At 47.9% G+C, this 13,630-nt stretch overlaps 1 protein-coding gene across 3 annotated transcripts in view; it reads left to right on the top strand.

The window, feature by feature from the left end:
• LOC126527214 (galactosylceramide sulfotransferase-like) overlaps window positions 1–13,630 on the top strand; it is an 88,502-nt gene that overhangs the window by 57,785 nt on the left and 17,087 nt on the right. The window contains exon 1 of one of the 3 annotated variants that reach the window (XM_055068611.1): window positions 6,421–6,761. The exons of 1 other annotated variant lie outside the window; for it this stretch is intronic. The gene's annotated coding sequence lies outside the window, so the exon portion shown is untranslated. Of the gene's footprint in view, window positions 1–6,420; window positions 6,805–13,630 lie in introns of those variants that run through there. One more of the 3 variants, XM_055068610.1, reaches the window with a different exon arrangement.

Genomic DNA, 13,630 nt, shown 5'->3' with positions numbered 1-13,630 from the left:
TCTGATCCAAACCGCTCTCTTTCTGTCTATTAACGTTATGGCTAGCATTATTCCTACCATCCCTCTTTGCGCGGTCCTTAACTTGTTCGCAAGCTTCTTTTCTCACTCCCCAAGTTTCTGCCCCGTATGTCAGCACCGCTAAAGTTCACTGATTGTACACCTTCCTTTTCAATGATAATGGTAGGCTTCCAGTCGGGATCGCACATTGTCTGCCGTATGCGCTCCAACCCATTTTTATTCTTCTTTAAGTTTCCTTCTCATGATCAGGGTTTCCTGTGATTAATTGACCTAGGTAAACGTACTCCTTCACGGACTCGAGAGGCTGACTGGCGATCGTGAACTCTTGTTCCCTTGCCCGGCTATTCATCATTATCTTTGTCTTCTGCGTATTAATATTTACCATTTAACATGGTAATTGCATGTCTCTTTTACCATAACTCATAAGAGCACGTGGCTTGAAGTATACGTTATAGTTTCTCCTTAGTGTATAACGTTCTAATTAACCTTTACCTCACGTTCACACTTAAACTCCCGTCTTTTCCATCGGCGGCCGCTCGGCTTCTGCGCAGGCGAGTGTCTCATGCCATACCGATTGTCCCGAATTTTCTGTAATCTTTACGAATTCGGGCTCGTTCCACGATTTTACGGATGTTTCGTTAAGTTTTACGAGAAGTAAATCTGTTCACGAAAAAAAGTTTCGCTCATCGGTCTCCGACTGTGTATACCTTTACTTGAAAGTATTATTTCCCATTGTAGCAGTAAACCAGAGGGACACATACCTGCTTCTGGTATGCTGTTCGTGACGCAGGTGAAGTTGTTAACAGCAGAGTCGCTGGAAAAGTCATTCTGATGTAAAAGTAAGTCCGTCGCTTTTGTCAGTTTGTGTTGTTCCACGTTTGTTGCTGCTTGTGTGCTGCATCTAAAGGTAACAATAGTCATCGTTAATAAAAGGCATGTATTCGTGTCCCACAACAAACTTTGTGCTCGAGTCAAACTTTAAAAAAAAAATGCGGGTTATGCCTGCCCCTCGCCTTCTCTTCCGATGACACATGTCCGCGAGATTTTTTGCGATTTTGATGGGTTTGCAGGTCGCCAGCTATGTTTCTTTTTTTGTCTTCCGGGAGGTGAGCTAACATCGGCACCTCCGAGGTCCATCGACCACGAATCGCTCGCTGTAATTCCGAGTTCTTTCTTAGTTTGCTTCGCGATTCGTGCCGCTTGTGCTGCGAGCGTAAAACGAATAGTATGCCCCAACGGCGGCGAATACGAAGTTTTGCAGACGGCAGTGCACACAATCGTTATGTACAATGATGATATGACAGAGACACTTTACATAATCTTGAAGTGATGCTATGAGATGTGTATATGCAAAAATGATCATGTATAAGAGAGCACGCACACACAGAAGTTACAGGCACCTACATTCTGCGCACATTCAACGAACACTTCTGATGGCCTGGCTACAAAAACCAGGCGGGTCGAAAATTAAGCCGTACGCGTCCATCAGCAACCGACAGGAAACGGCATGACCACTGTCGAAGGAACTCTTCTTCCCCAAGGAAGAACAACTCCTCTGACAGAAACGACAGTGGATCGAAGTAGAGCGCCTCCCCAGAAGTGGAAACAGAGCGCGGCGACAATGCCCAGCGGCAACTGCCTCGCACCGGTTACGCAACAGACAATAGGTCCCCCGCAGTAATTAAAAGTCGACAAGGAAATTTATTCACCCGTAGGCACGCTTGCAACTGTGGTATGAAGATAAAGTACAATATAAGGTATAGCACATGTAATAACATCATACTTGATGTAAACATAACAGATCAGCAAATGAAATAATAAATGCTGTCTGCTCGACACTGGCTTTGCCACACACAACAACAACAAAAAAAAGGAAAGAGAAAAGTAGAAGGCAGGGAGGTTAACCAGAATAACGAACAACAAAACATCATTACAGCGTCCACGCAAAAGCATTATTGTCAGCCTCGAATTTATGAAAGACACCCGGGGCACATACAGATACGAAGTCTCAACCCAGGCAAACAGAATTGAGCATTATTCTGGCTGTAGAAAGACTTTGCCTCGGGAGACGGTTAGGTACCGCGTAGACGAAGAAACTCGGCTTCATCGAGTTTGAACAGCTATTCTTCAAGATGACCCCATACTATCACCCGTAGTTTCCGCATTCTGGGGTACATTGCCCTATTTGACTGCCGAGATCGTTATGCAATGTTGCGGAAGCACCACAGAACGTAGCTAGCGCTGGTAGTAGACGAGACTGGCAAACCGATCTCGGCGCTGTAGTGGCCGCATGATAGATATTCCAAACGTTCTTGCAACTAGCTCCCAGAAGGTGCGTGCTACAACGCACTCCTTTACCACATGCTCGTTGATCTCTGTTTGTGCGCAATGCACGCATTTATCATTCGCTACCATATGCCAGCGTTCAAGCCTGTCTCTTACAGATAGAATGCCCCACTGATATTGCCAATGGAAATCCTTCACTTGAGAGGGCAAATCAGGTGAAAGCACGGCTGTCCATGTTTGTGTAGTAGCTGTCCGTGGAGGTACAGCTAGCTGTCTCGCACAACATTTCACAAAGCCTAGAAACTGGTGTCGCACGTCACTTTGTAATTCTTAGTTGTACAAGCTTGCTTTGCAAGCGCGCAGCTGCCGTATACTTCGGTGCTGGCGTTACCACCGTCGGAAGCAGGTTGCCTGTACTCTGCGGCATAAGCGTTCGACGGTAATGGCCCAGCCAATAAAGGAGCAGTGGCCTACCTGGGCACTCATCATCATCAAGTAGACCACATGTACTCTTAGTGCACAACAGCCTACCGAATGTAACTATGCACCGCAAGCTCCATCCTCCGCTGGATTTCGGCAGACGCAAAAATTGCTGCGCTACGTATTGTGACTTGTTCAGCCAGAACCACGAGAAAATAAGTGAATTTACTACGCGCACTGTTGGTGACGGCGGAAGGGCTACCCTTGCTGCAAACCACAGTTTACTGCACAATACGTTCTTAATAAAGAAAGCCCTCTCTGCCAGCGGTAGTGGCGACGCAGTCATCGCTTCTGACTGTTCTGACAATGTCTCGCCACGTGTGAGGTGAAACACCACTTGTACAAAATTTGATGCCTAGTATTTGCATATGGTCGGTCTGTTTAATGTCCCCTGGTAGTGTTATCTCAGCGCGACCTAAATTTAATGCTTCACATTTTCTCATATTTATTTTGCCCCCTGACATTGAAGCATATTGATTATAAATACGAAATACCTCTACAAGACTGTCTCCATCCCGTAAAAACGAAATGATGTCATCCGCATGCGCCGATGCTTCTGTGCACCCCGTTCCCGGCGTAAGACGACCTCTTACGAGCGGGCTCTCGCTAAAACGCCCAAACAACGGGTCAATCGCAAGCACAAACAATATGGGTGACAAAGGACAGCCCTGCCGCAATCCCCTTGTCACATCAAATCTAGGTGTCAAAATCCTGTTAAGTAGTAGCTCAGCTGTTGTTCCCGAATACAACATCCGCAAGATGTCTACAAACTCTTCAGGGAAGTTATAGCATCGTAAAATCCCAAGTAAGTACTGGTGTTCTAAGCGCTCGAACGCTTTGGCTTGGTCCAAGCTTACTAATACTCCTGAAGCTTAACGCGCTGTTGTGTATTGTATGATATCACGTGTTAAATTGAGAGTCGAAAATATACTCCGACCAGGCACGGAACATGTTTGATGTACACTGACTATTTTAGGCAATAATATCATGCGATTTACAAGAAGGGTTGTCAATATTTTATAGTCGGTGTTGAGCAGCGTTGTAGGCCTCTAGGATGAGGGTTCTGCAAGGTTGGAGTCAGGCTTTCGCAAGAGCATTACGCGGCCTCGATTAAACGATTCAGGAATACCTTCCCGTGCAAGGATGTCGTTAAGGAGCGATACTAAGGCAGTGCCTTCTTCCTCCCCGCAAGACCGGTAAAATTGGCTTTACCGGCAAGATCGGTAAAGCCATCTGGACCGGGTGTTGATCCGCTGTTCACAGATGGTATAACCAGGCCCCGCACACTCTCAAGTTCAACAAATGGCCACAGAGGGCGAAAAATCAATCGAGGCGCGTTTCAGCATAAGCGCGCAAGTGGAGCTACTGTAATTTGGTCGAATAGTTTAATTTGTGCTTTCTCTGCTAGGGGCGCTGAACATGCTGAATTTTTTAATTTACACAAACCATTGACATGAACAATCAAGGTGTCTAAGGATGCTTTTTTACCTCAGGCAAATAGGCAGTTGATTTTCTTTTAATTTGATTGTTGAAGCTGCTTTTTAGTCATAGCGTCAAGGTTTTTGTGCTCGATTAACCACCGACAGCCGACAGCCTATTGGTATCGATGTGTTTCCTGGCCGTTGGCGTTCGAATACTACGGCGGTAAAACATTTTCGAAAGCATGCTGGTTTCGTCTGCGAGTCATTACATAGACTTGCTGTAAGAAGGTCTACTCTTGGCAAAGAATAGTGCCTCATTTTGTTTAGGCGTTGACTATCATAATGAATGCGGCGGAGGTTGAGGGAGTACGCTTGAAGGTACGTTTTTATGCCGTTGATCTCCATAACACCGTAAGTACGCAAACCGATGTCGCAGAACACCCGATGCATCATTGTGTGTTCTCCGTCATCGCTTGTTTGCTGTATGCCTACTAATTCTTCATTTCTTCAAGTGTTGTATCCTCCTTTTGTCCTTGTTCTCTTGTGCTTCACTTACAGTATGTCGTTCCGTCAGCTGTAATGCGCATTTGCAAAACCAATACGTTTGATAAGACGCAGTGGTTATCATAATTTCACTACACGTGTATTAAGCTGGCACATGTGGTTCAGATACAGATACCTGTATGCGAACTTGCACGACGTTGATGCGGAGATTAGGATAATTATGACACCCGTAAGGAAGAGGCAGCTGACGGCCGTATAAGCTGTTGCGTTCTTTCCGCCAAACTACCCGGCCTGGTAGTGCTGTAAAGATGCTGTATAAAAGTGACATGCGGTGACAGGGAAATTAATATACTTAGCAGCCGACCGTACGTTTTGTAGCTTAGGTCTTCTTTCTTGTGCGTTTGTGCTACCCTTATTAATGAGCCATCTCTTGACTATGTTCTTGACTATGTAACCGCGTTTGTGTGGATGCGTAGACGTGTGCTTTTTGTTGTACTTGTAAAATGCAAATAAAATATTTTCAGGCTTACTCAATCTTTGGTGTCGTGTGCGTTTATTCCAGTCGAGGCCATCGTGCCACCTGGAAACCGCATTCTGTCTGTAGCCCTACACGAAATGCAACAGCTGGAGCGCGGCGGCACAACTCGCCGTAACGGCGGCGTAATAAACGAAAAACCGCTCGGAATGCCCTTAAAAGTCAGTTCAGAGTGTGCCTTAACTCGATATGACTCAGCGCTACATGTATTCTGCTGCGCCTCGATCGTGCTCCCGCCAGTTTGGTTGCTGTGTGGCAAGCGTAGCGCCTACAAATATGTAGGCGCTACGTTTGCTACACAGCAACTAAACTGGCGGGAGCACGATCGAGGCGCAGCAGCCAGAAACCCAGTAAAGCCACAGAACACCTGGTAAAGCGTGTGCAAACCTGGTGAAGCGTGTGCAAAACCCCGTTTCCGTTTCCTGTTGTACAGCGCCACCCGTGGTCACATACTTTAGTTGACGACGCCACCGCTACGCTTATTTCCGTAGCACTGTGGAAGGTACAGTTTCCCTTCTCTAAGAGTGTATAGGTGTTCTGTGGTATAACATCAACAGCTTCTTGCAGATTTGTTGGAGACAATAACTTCTGGCCTTCTGCAAAGCGGTCGAAAGCGACCATAGATTATGAAAACGTACTAATGCCGAACGCTCAAACATAGAATCACACGCACACGTCATCATCTTAAGCACTCATGCTTGTGCCGGTGTTGTGGTTTAATGAGCTTGCTGCATTGCTTTTCTGTTCGGACCTCTGGTATCGTTTTCTCGTGGAATAAGTGTCAATTGACGTTGAGCGCACGTTCTTTAGTCTACGTCGCGCATTGCGAAACGAATGCCGGCACGCGACACTTGATTGATCATGTTTTCGACGCTCTCTGAGAGTGTTTACCCCTCGCGGGCATATATCAGCGGGCGTATGTTTCGCCGCTTCCGTTCCCTTCGCCGACAGCGAGTGCCACTTCAAAGCGTCGAACCGGTCGTGGCGTTTCTCCAGGTAACCGACGCCACCTCAGCTGCCGCAGGTTGTGTACACGTCCGAAGCAACGATATACGCGCGCGACACATTCAAATCCCCGTTCCTGTACTCCACGTAATCTTATCGCGCGGCAAGCTGCGTATGCGGACGCTGCAAAGATATGGCCCGGTATATAGCGTCTCGTCCTGTCGTCGCCAAGTCGTTGCTGCTCCGTCGCGCAAGTATGCAGGACGTCTCTGGGTTAAAGTCGTAAACGGATTCGTCGTGTTCGCTACAAGCGGTGCAGTCGCGAATGTGTTTTTTTGTTTACCGTTAGCGTGGTGCAGTGGTAATCTTTCCTTAATCAGTGCGCACCTGATTCTTTCTGTGGTGACCCGAGAGCCGTTGGCAGTGCGTGCGAGTAGCCGGTCATAAAAAGACACTGCCGGAGTGAAGACGCGACATTCCGACGAGGAAGCCGTGTATATACGCCACGTGTCCCACGTGACTTGTGCCAAATTTAAAGATATGCAAGTGCCACGCGGCTGGACAGAACCAAGGTGACGTGTGCCGTCGGTCGAAGCAAGTCAGCCTATACCTTTAGTATTTGGCCTAATTACATAATTAGTTATTATTAATTAATCAACTGTTCAACATGTCTTATTCAGAGCAAAAAAAAAATGTATATGTGGAAACTGTAGACCACCCTGAAAAATTACCGATCCAGCTTTCTCTTGCTCAGTACGTGCAATAATTTTTTTCCCCAAACTGCCAAGAAAGCCCGCAGCGTAGGAATAAGTGTGCGCGATATACGCGTGATTGGTGGCGCGGCACTTTTTTGCGTTTCTCGAACTCCCCGGACGATTTTCTAACTACGCGCGCGTGCGACTATACGCGGATGCGCCAAGATTTCTCATTGTGAGCACTAATGTTGTTTTGCACGTTTTTCGTAGTGTTAGCAGATTTACGATAAAAACGCATGCGCTGTGAATGAAATTTTTGTGCCCATTGTTCGCGCACAGCAAATCTCAAGAAATTCTGAAGGATAATCAGTCACGAACACAAGGCCTTGCTTGAGCAACTTGGGAGGTTGAATGGCACCCCTTTTAAACGGTTTCTGAGCGGCTTCGGTAGTTCTATAAGTCAGTCCGCCGAATCCACATAAGCAAGTTACAATAGCCGCTAATTTGTCGTGGGGAACGGTGTCCTTTCTGCCTGGCCATATACGCGACATCATGTGGCGTTTAGGATTGCAAGTGATCCCAATGCGTTGACAGACTATAGCCGGGTGCAACTGTAGAAAAAAAAGAGCGTTTACTCCTCCAAGGCGGATGCACACGAGCTTCCACCAATGGGCGCGCACTCTAGACTGACGTCACGAGCCGGACAGCTGGCGACCCCGCCGATGGAGAAGATGGCCGCCCGCGCTTCGAACTGGGCCGAGTCGCGTCAGTCGCGTGCGTCTGCCCCTCGTCAGAGTGAATTCCCAAATTGTTTGTGGTGGTCGGCCATGCCGGAAATATTGTTGCGAGCTTACGACGCACCATTTGTGCAGCGTGCCTTTATTCTGGGCCGTGATCCGGCGACGAAAGATTGCAGCGAGCATCGCTGACGCTACGCTGCGCGAACTGGCGAGACTGCAGGGTTGCAGAAAAAAATAAAAATAAAAAAGAACGAAAAAAAAAAACAAGCCTGTCACATTCTTGAATAAGTCTGTGAAAACACAAAACAAAAAAAAAACCATTTGGTATTTAAAACGATGGATGAAGTATTTTTGTATCTTTCCTGCCAGTGGAAAAGCTATGTACTGCAGAGCTGCTCTTTCTTCTGTTTTCCTTTGCAGTGGAGCTAAAAGCAGACGCGTAGCGTTGCAGAAGGCGCGGGGTTATTTTTCTCTCACGATCCGGCACATGCTGTAGCATTCCAATCACGAGAGCTCTACAAACCAGTCATCAAAATACAAAAGTCATTATTTATACCGAGACTTACACGTTTTGGAAGTACTTTTTTTTTTTTTTTTTTTTTTAGCAGGACTATTTTAGTCGCGGAGGCAAGCGGCTACCGCACTTTGGTCATCTGGGCGGGGCCTCCCCTTTTTTTTTCGAAAGGTGTACCGGACTATAGAGCGGTGTGGCATGGTGCCAAGAATCTTCAAGAATCCAACGAGCGTGTCCTGCTGCAATGCGTCGTTGCTATAGGGTATTTTGGAGGGCCGTGCATGCTGGTTTCCGTGGCCTTGGAATTAACCGCTTGGCCACCTCTGGTCGTTGCTCACGTGGCCGCTTCGCGCGACTTTTAGTGGCAGCGGGGGCCTCTCGTCTTTGGCGTAACCGGTGCTGAGCTACTGTCGTTTCTGTCAGAGGAGTTGTTCTTCCCCCGGGGAAGAGCAGTTCCTTCGACAGTCAGTCGTGCCGTTCCCTGTCGGTGGCTGATGGATGCGTATGGCTTAATTTTCGACCAGCCTGGTTCTTGTAGCCAGGCCATCAAAAGTATTATGAATGCCATAGAATGTAGGTGCCCGCGATTTCCGTGTGTGCGTGTTGTTATATGCGTGATAAATTTTGTAAATACACATATCTCATAGCATCACTGCAAAATTATGTAAAGTTGCCTCTGTCACATCGTCATTGTACATAACCGTTGTGTACATTGTATATACTCAACGTCATTTTGTATAGTTTAAATTAGTTTATGTGTAACCGCGTGTTTCCGCGGGTCTGCGTCGTTATATATGTGAGTGAGGCCATGCGGACTCGCACATTTCTTTGAAGACGTGCTCCGTACTTCGTGTATGCTATCTTCCTGGTGTAATTGTGCCGTCATTGTGACCGAAAGTGTACAGTGCTCACGGAATGAAACGCGTCAATTTAGGGCTAAGTAATGCGCATACTTTCGCTTCAACCGGCTGCAGTTCGTGTCACATCGACGTAATTCTGGCGCGTACACTTACATCGGAGTCCTCGTCACCTTTGGTGACCAAATTCCTAGCGACATGACATTGTGCTCTCGCGAACTTTGCACATATGTAGGGTTGTACTAAATGCTCCGTGTCCTATTTCAATCCGTGAGCACTGTACTTATAGCCTTTAAATATATTTATAAAGCTCTCCAACTAGTACCGGTTTGGCTGTGGAGTTAAAATGTTTGAAAAGGGAATTTCCCTATCAAGTTACAACAAGAAAGCTGCATGCTTGAACCCGACGCATGAGGTACTTTCCTTATGAGCACGTTCCTTATGCACGTCACGAGCACGTGCCTAAAATACACTATGGGACAAAATACGTCATTTTGTTTGGCCACCTTAACTGTCTAAAATGCATGACCGGAAGTTTTCGGGTGTCATGAACGCATTGCTGCCACAGCGCGGACAAAAAGGGTCTATAGACCTCTTTTTTTTTTTTTTTCGTGGACAGCGCCATATTGCGTATAGGGAACCTCTATGTACCGGTACATGGAGGCTCCCTAATTCCGTAAATTGCGTATAGGCAAAGGCGCCATCTACGGGCAGTCGGCTTGCCGAGTTGGGCGAGCGCTCCGCGTTGTATTCCAGGTATATGCTGGGCGGCAGTTTTTGGTGGTTGTTTCCGCGCTCGCGCGGTCTGTCTATAGTATGACGCGGCATATTCTACGTGGGAAACGGTTCTGTGAGACGTACTGAAGTGACTTAAGTCGGGATTGCCGAAGTTTCTGGGATGTTAGGGTGGACGGGGAGCACCGAGCGCGATGTGTGCGCGCGCGTTGGAGCTTACAATCAATGAGCCTCGGATATCAGTTGTGTGTTTCTGAAAACTCGTTTCAGAAATGCGACCTTACTGCAGCGCTCTCAGTGTAATTCTAAGCCGTGGTTTAGCAGCAGTGAGTACTTACGAAACATATGACGATCCTAACTGCGTGGGTAGCGTTCTGCATCGGAATAAGTTGTGCTCTTTACTCGACTAGCGTTAAAAAATGTTATCTGTACGTACATTGCGCGACTGCCTTGATTGTTGGACGAGGTTTTCGTCCACGAATAAAATAGCTTTGGTTAGTAATAACCGCGTAGCATAAAGTGTGAATCACATTTGTCGGGTGATCGAGCGACCGGCTGCGGACTGCGCTATAGCAGCGCGAAAGAGGACGACAACCTATTTTTTTATGCGATAGAGAGAATGAAGAGGAAAGGCAGGGAGGTTAACCAGATATGAGTCTCCGGTTTGCTACCCTACACTGAAGATGGGGGATAGGGGTTGGAAAGATGACAGAGAAGAAAACGCTAAAAAAAAGGAAAAAAAAAACACGCACATGTGGAGACACACACACAGAAGGCGTTCCAGTTAAAGTCGTTCACACAGGCCGGTAGATCGCAAAAAGCACAATAGCGCTTGCACGGCCTTCTTCTGTGACGGTAGGTCCTTTCGATGTTGTAGAATTCTTGTTTCGGATAGCGGTTGGTCGTCCAGTTGGTCAAGTTCGTGGCGAAGGCATGCCCTCTGTGGACTGTATACTGCGGGCAGGCGCACAGAATATGGCCAATTGATTCTTCATGGCCGCAGTGGTCACAGTTTATGCGAAAGCGTCGAATATAGCCCATTGAACGAAAAAGCCGGCGTCTGCAGCAGCGAAACGGCACATAAACTCGCATTGCCATTGGCTGCGACGCCACGTCACGAGTGACGTCACGACGGAGCCGAGCGGGCGAAAGCGAATAACTGCCGAAATGATAGCGCGCCAGGTGTTGCGTGAGGGGAGAGGGCATCGCCGCGTCGGTGGCACGCGGCGTTGGCCCCGCAGGCTGCTGCTGCTTGCTGGCTCGGCCACCACGTGCACCGCTGTGGTACATTGCTCGCCGCGTAAAACTCGAAGGGCCGCTCAGGACTGTTCAATTGGACATTAATGCTTTCGCATTCAAAACTCATAAGAAGTGCTTAAGGAACCTCCGATTCTTTTTTAAAGCGAAAGCTTTACTCGCCGCCAACTTGCGATTTCGCCGTGGCCGTGCTCTGAGGAGGCACATGACGTCACACCGTGTTCCTCGTCGCACCGCGTTCCTCGTCGTTGCGCTAGCCTCCGCTCGCTTCGCCAGCTAAGTCGCACGCCTGATAACATGTCGGAAGATTGAAAAGGAGAGCTCGCGTGTGCCGCAACCACTGTTGAAACGGCAGTATGGACGGCGACAATTCTGATAAGCAGGAGGAGGTCTGGAGTCGACATCGGAACGAGATGAAGAGGAAACGAATCGCCCAGGAAACAGACGAACAGCGAGCCGAACGACTGGCTAAACGCCGTAACATAGCTAGACAACCAGACTAACCTGGACTTGCAATCAAGATTAACCAAGGCTAACCATGCTATGCCTTAGCTTTCGCTACGTATATTCTGGCATAGCCGAGCTAAGCCACTGCCATTCTTTTTTCTCGGTATTCAACGGCCCGTCCTCTACGACGCGCTCGCCTGTCTTACGGAAATCGTGTCCTTTCGAATAGCCGTTGGATTCTTTTCATGCGATCCCCTTTGGAAAGGACAGCAGAGGGGTTACACCTGCCCGGAGCAAGCGTGTTCACACAGGTTTCTGAAGCAGGTAAAATCGGCAGCACACCAAGGAGGAAGGAAAGGAGAGGGAGGTTAGCCAGGGTGTAGACTTACTGGCTACCCGTGCTGGGCAGTGGGTGTAAAGGGAATAAAAAGTGAGAGAAGGGATTGAGAACGAAACGAAAAAGGTGGCAACAAGAAAGTCGCCGAAAAACTCAACTGTGATCAGAAAGCAATTTGTTGCTTGTACTTGCTGTGCCGAGTTTGTTGCTGCTCGTGTGCGTGCTGAGTCAAAAAATATTTCATCCTTAGTAAATGGTACATGTATCCCACAAAATGTGAGTGGTTAGCGCTTTCCTAATATATAACGTATTTGCGTGCTATCTTCCTCCGCCCTTGAAAGTCTTGCGCCCGATGAACGTTTACAAATTTGAAGGTTTACAAGTTGTGATGATTATTAGTGCTAGGGCTTTTAGTGGAACAAAGGGTATACGATGGGTCATACAGGGCAACGCTAACAGGATCACCCTGTTCTTGGCGTATGATAGCCGGAACCGGCTGCTGCGCCAATGGAACCGACATTTATTTACCCTTTACTTAATTAAGGTAATGCCAGATGTGGGCTTGGGGAGTCTGCGTACACTGTCGCTCCAGTTATAGTTATTTCCGTGAGCCCCTCGGGTGCGAGACATTACGAAAATTGTGCCGTAAGTGGTGCCCCCTTATTCTGCTGGCCCGCTCTTCGCAACGCGCTCCCCGTGCCAACAGGCCCATGTCGGCACATGACCAGCAACAAGAATGGGACTGCCGCACGACCAGCGCTAAGGTCGTCTATCTGTCAGCGTGCTGCTTGCTGTCCCAAGCGGCTTTTATTGCACACAGTTGCGTGCAGCGAGTGTACATGCAGTGTGGCGCGCTCCGTTTCGTCCGCGACGTCGATCACACTTTTTTAAAGCGGATATCTTTCTTTGCCTCTTTCGCCCGTTTTCGTGGTTAATGGGTGATCGGGGGCCGAACCTGACGAAGAAAGAGTTCGTTCGTTCGTTTATGCGTTTGTTCGTTAGTTAGTTAGTTTGGGCTATTTGCTTACATTGAAAATCATCGTCGATAGTTTCTGCACAATTTTGTTTACGTTCTACGGTGGTGGTGCAGTTTTGTGTCGATGGGTGTAGGTGGATCAGCAGTGCCCGCAGAGCGACAGAGCAGACGTCGAATGTGCTATCTGATGTTCTATCTTTCTGCCCATTAGTGCAGGACTTCGCTGTAGCAGTGCTAAATCTGAAAAAAAAATGTATTCGTTGTACGCGGTATTCCTTATAGGCGGGTGCAGTAGGCAGGCTCGCCAAAGCATCCATCTTAATAAACAAGGGCACACCGTTGCAAACATCGAAGCTTGTATACAGGTGACGACACAAGCAATGAACAAGGTTGATTTGTGACGTCAGAAGGGACGTTAATTGTCCACGTGTGATCACACGTGGATGCTGTGCTTTCGTGCGTACGTGGCACCTAATCCCGCCGTGATGCTTCCACAATTGTCAACCACAGTTTGAGCCACATGCAAGCAAGTCTGTCTTTAACGCGTAGCATTATGTGGCGAGTTGGTCGAAAAAAATTCAATGTGAAGCAAAAAAAAAGAAAAATACAGTTTCCCCATACAGAGAGAGAATGCGCAGTTTAAGCTCATTTTGTGTGAGGTTCATAGCGGCCACCCGGATTACAGTGACCAACGACCCATTGCCCGCGCTAACAGTAGGCGCGCCGGCGCAGAACATTCTACGAGCCTGTCCGCTTTCGCCGCTCTCCATACGCCATACGTAGAAAGGAAGCTCTAAACTTGGGCTAGAAATGCCTAAGCACGTGATGAAAGGGGGATAGGAAGCAGTACCGGACGTCCTGGTAAGCACCCGATCAGTGAGCA

This window comes from Dermacentor andersoni, chromosome 9, assembly GCF_023375885.2.
Source record: "Dermacentor andersoni chromosome 9, qqDerAnde1_hic_scaffold, whole genome shotgun sequence".
Classification (NCBI taxonomy): domain Eukaryota; kingdom Metazoa; phylum Arthropoda; class Arachnida; order Ixodida; family Ixodidae; genus Dermacentor; species Dermacentor andersoni.
The sequence above is the reverse complement of the archived record's forward strand: the minus strand, read 5'-3'. Positions and strand labels throughout refer to the sequence as shown.